This window comes from Elephantulus edwardii, unplaced genomic scaffold (assembly GCF_000299155.1).
Source record: "Elephantulus edwardii isolate Elephantulus edwardi_28Jun2011 unplaced genomic scaffold, EleEdw1.0 scaffold00077, whole genome shotgun sequence".
NCBI classification, from domain to species: Eukaryota; Metazoa; Chordata; class Mammalia; order Macroscelidea; family Macroscelididae; genus Elephantulus; species Elephantulus edwardii.
The window spans coordinates 12,026,200-12,030,754 of NW_006399827.1; the positions used below are offsets into that span (position 1 = coordinate 12,026,200).

Sequence of the window (4,555 nt, forward strand, 5' to 3'; positions counted from 1 at the left end):
GAAGGAAGTGTCCAGGCAAGATTTCCCTGAGGAAATGAGGAGTAAGTTCAATCCAATGGATGAGTAGGAGTTTAGTAAGCAAAAAGAAAAAAATCTTTCATGAAAAGAGTATAGCTCATACATGAGCAGTCTGCCATAAAAAGGGTCAATGGGACTGTGGAGGAGAGAGAATGAACAAGGGGAAGCTTGATGGAAGATGTGGCCAGAAAGAGGCAGGTACTACAGGGCTCTGTAAGCTGACCTGAAGTTTTCTTTTTTTCTCTTCTCTTCCCTTCCCTTCCCTTCCCTTCCCTTCCCCTCCCCTCCCTTCCCTTCCCTTTCCTTCCTTCCTTCCTTTTGAAAGTTTAAAAATCACTTTGGTTTTCTTTCAATCATTCATACACAATAAGGAATTTTGTCTCTATCCTATGAACTATGGGAAGCCAAGAATGTAGTGTTTCCCCCATATTTGGCATCTTTATTCCATTTTCTAGCAGACAATTTATATACCTGCACCCCTTCTTTTGGGTCAGTTTGGTAATTTTTCCAGTATCAATTGTTTGTATAGACGCTTTGGTAAATAATTGAATGAAAAATCACTGCTGTTTTTAAGATATCAATACTTGCATCAGTTCTATTCTTACAAAATCTCTCTCTCACACACACACACACACACACACACACACACACACACACACACACACAGAGTGTTGGTGTGGTATGCATTTTCAGTGTTTCTTGCAGGCAGCTGCAGTAGGACCTGCTGGATCAGTGTCCAAGGTTTGCTCAGCTTTACATTATTTGGAGGCCCTGAATCGGAGACTCCAAGGTCTTGAAATCCCTAATTGTCATGGCTCCATCAGTGTCACTAGTGTAGAATATATCGCAGTCTTCCATGTCCACCTTGTAAATGGACACTTACTTTAGTGATGCTATTCTGGTGCAGTGTCTCCAAGGCCGAGCTGTGGCCATTGGTGGTGGCCTGCTTGTCCAACTTGTGTTGAATGCTCTGTTTCAGAATGTCCAGTTACGAGACAAAGGTCAAGCAGTCATAGTCATTGTAGTTGAAGGGCATTGGGTAGCAGTCATGGACAGTGGCCACGACACAGTTCTCCAAGACAAACAACACACCCAGGAGGGGCACAACCTCTGTCTTCAGAGTGGAGATCTGCACTCTTTTGGAGGCATTTGATAAGGATACGGTGCTGCTGTGGTTGACTTAGGCCAGTTGGCTCTCACTTGCAGGGAAGTTGACTCTGTAGAACCAGCCACTTGACCAGTGCCACTGCTACCAACCTTGGACATCAGCTGATCAAAAGTCATCTCTCAGTCCCATAGTGTACTGGCTGGCTTTTCATCCACTTCCTTAATGCAGGCAGAAAACATCCTGCACTTGTGTGCTGCCAGCAGAATGTTGGCATGCCAGTCCAGGCTGAGGACCATGGAATGGATTGGCTTCATAATCTGCCTGCTCACCCACTACTCATTTTCAGACTTGAAGTAACAGATGGAGATCAGCCGTGCCCCACTGCCTACCATGAACTTTTTGTCCAGCAGACGATTTCACCAATATAGCTGCCCTGTTGATTTGCAGGATCACCAGGGTGGACTATCAGATGCCATCCTTCTGACCCCAGATGTAGGCATTGCAGTCTGCCCCAAAGGTGAAAATACAGTAACTGTGGGATGCCTGGTCAATGCCTGTGATGTGCTGGTTGTGCTCCATGAGCTTTCTTCCATTGGCTCTGTTCTTCTTGTAGATGTGGACTTCACGATTATTGTCACTAAAGCGATATAGGTAAGATTCCTGTTCCAGGCATGACAGGTGATTGACTCAAGCAAAAATTAATGCAAGGACATTCTTCTTAGTGTTCTTGAAACTGGGATCAGGGCTAATCACAGGCCATGAACAAACTCTTTTAGAAATATCCTTCTAGGGAGCTCTGGTGGCCTAGTGGAAAGACTCTGCACTGCAATACCAGAGGTACATGGTTCAAATCCACCAGATGCTCTGCCGGAGAAGGAGGGACAATCTCCTCCTGTACCAGTCAGATCTGATTTGACGGTACACGTAAAAATAATGCAATAAAAAAAATTTTAAAAAAAGAAATATCCCTCTAGCTGCAGGCCCTTTACTGTTATTTATCCTTTGGGTTTATGAATATTAAGGGTATATTGTAAAACTATTATTATTTATTGTACTAATTATTTTTCCTTTGGGTTTATGTATATCTAGTATAGCTGTATGTTGTTGTTATTGAGTACTGTAGAGTTGGAACAGACCCATACATTTAATCACATGGGAGACTGCCCATTCTTCTTCCGCAGAGTGGGTGGTGGCCTCAAACCATGTGCCTCTGAGACTGCAGCACAGCTTCTTGCCACTAGGCCACCAGAACTCCCTATAGCTATAGTAAAACTATTATTATTATTTACTGTTGTTACTAGTTGACTATTGCTAAGTAGCCTTGGTGGCACAGAAGTTAAGTGCTCTGTTATTAGGTCAGGTATATAAGTTGTAATCCTCCAGCTTCTAGAGGTGGGGGTAGAGGGAAATAAAGTAGTCTTCTTCCATAAATATAGCCTTTGGGCAATTCTACAGAGTCCTATATGGTCAATATGAGCCACTTTTTAGTCTCTGAGAGTAGGTTTGCTTTGATATGCTATTGCCCCTCTTTCCCTATGTCTGTCCTATAAAGTCAGTAACTTGAAACCAGCCATGGTGGGAGTTATGCCAGGGAAAGAAATTATCCAGATTGGGCCTGATTTATTGATATATTGAATATCTAAGTTCAAGAAGACAGAGACAATGTTTGTAACTCAGAATTAAACATAATGGCTTCTCTATAGTTGTTACATTATGAATAGCACAAAAACTAAGGAAATTTTCCTCCAGTATTTGAACAGTTCAGTCTGCTTGGCTCCACGGTCAACACTCTTGGCACCAGTAGCCAGAAAATAAAAAAACGTATTGCAATGGGAAAGCCTGCTGTTAGAGACCTCTCCAGGGTACTGAAGAGCAATGGTGTCACTCTGGAGACTAAGGTGCTTCTGATACAGGGCATAGTCTTTGCAGTCACTTGAGAGTTGGAGAGTTGGACAATGACTAAGGAGGATAGAAGGAGAATTGATGCCTTTGAGCTGTGGTGCTGGAGAAGAGTATTGAATGTACCATGGACTGCCAAGAAAACAGACACAGCCTGGAGAGGGTTAAACCAGGCTGCTCCTTGGAGGCAAGGATTCTGGGGCTTCGTCTGACATACTTTGGACATGTAAGGAGGGAGAGGTCCTTGGAGAGGGACATCATGCTTGGGAGGGTGGAGGGACGGGCCCTCTATGAGGGGGATTGATTCAGTGACTGGGGTAATCGGGATGGGAGTGTCAGAGACAGTGAGATTGGCACAGGATAGAGCAGGGTTTAGGGCTGTTGTACATAGGGTCGCTATGAATCGCAAGCGACTCGATGGCACATAACAACAACAACAACAATTTGAACAGTTTTCTGACTCAGCCAAGAAGTCACTCTCATCATTTACAATCCAGTGAATCGTTCTTCCTCGCCCCCACCTCCCCACCACTTTGGTAGCCATTGGGTAGGAAGTGCACTTGCCAAACTAACAACTGCGGTTTAAATCCACCAGCTGCTCTGCAGGAGAAGAATGGGCAGTCTCCTCCACTGCAGTTTATAGCCTCCAAAAACCCTAGGAAGGACCAGCTAGGACTCAGTGTCGACTTGACAGCGATAAATTTGAGCTGTTATATTATCACGGAGGAAAGGATCAACCAATATTCACATTATAACTATATTCCTCAATCAACTCTAAGTACAGGACGGTTACCCCATGCAACTAAGTATTCAAAAAAACCCAACCCCCTTGTCCTCGAGTTGATACCATTGTTGGTGGCCTTCCAACCTCCACCTGGTTTTCAAGGCTACAGATCCTTAGGCGAAGAGATTGCCACATCTTTCCCCCACAAAGCGTTGGTGAAATCACCTGTCAACCTTTCGGTTAGCCACCCAAACCCTAATATACTACGCCACTGTTCCTTTTACAATTACTATTTGTAAATTGTACATTACACACCCGATTATTTATTTACGATAAACTTATGTACCTATATATACATTCCCTATCAGAGAACCTGTTGTTAATTTTTCAGCACATCCCTTAATCTAGAACACATTGTTCATATTATTAATTCAATATATATTTACTGGTTGCTGGGGGTGGGATGCAGTGTAAATAATGAAATTATTTCGCTGAGGTCACACATTGCAAGCGACTGGAACCGAACTAGAGGTATTCCCAGTCGGCAGCTTTCTCCCAGGCCTAGACCCGCCTACCCTGGGCCGCTGGGCTTTATTGAGAGAGGTGGGCAGAGCCCAGGCGCCCGGGAAGTGAAAAGTAAGGGTGGAGATAGAGGACCAGCAGCCAGCATAGAAGTAGCTCACGTCCAATAGCAACCCGGGTCGTGCGTAACGTCACGAGCCGTGGAGGCTGGCGCGAGCACGCCCTGGAAGAAAAGGGCGTGGCCTGAGCCTCTCGGAAGTGACGCACGTCAAAGGGCGGTCCGC

At 44.7% G+C, this 4,555-nt stretch overlaps 1 pseudogene; it reads right to left on the reverse strand.

The window, feature by feature from the left end:
* Window positions 1-771: 771 nt before the first annotated feature.
* On the reverse strand, window positions 772-1,799 carry LOC102854952 (annotated as a pseudogene).
* Window positions 1,800-4,555: the final 2,756 nt, after the last annotated feature.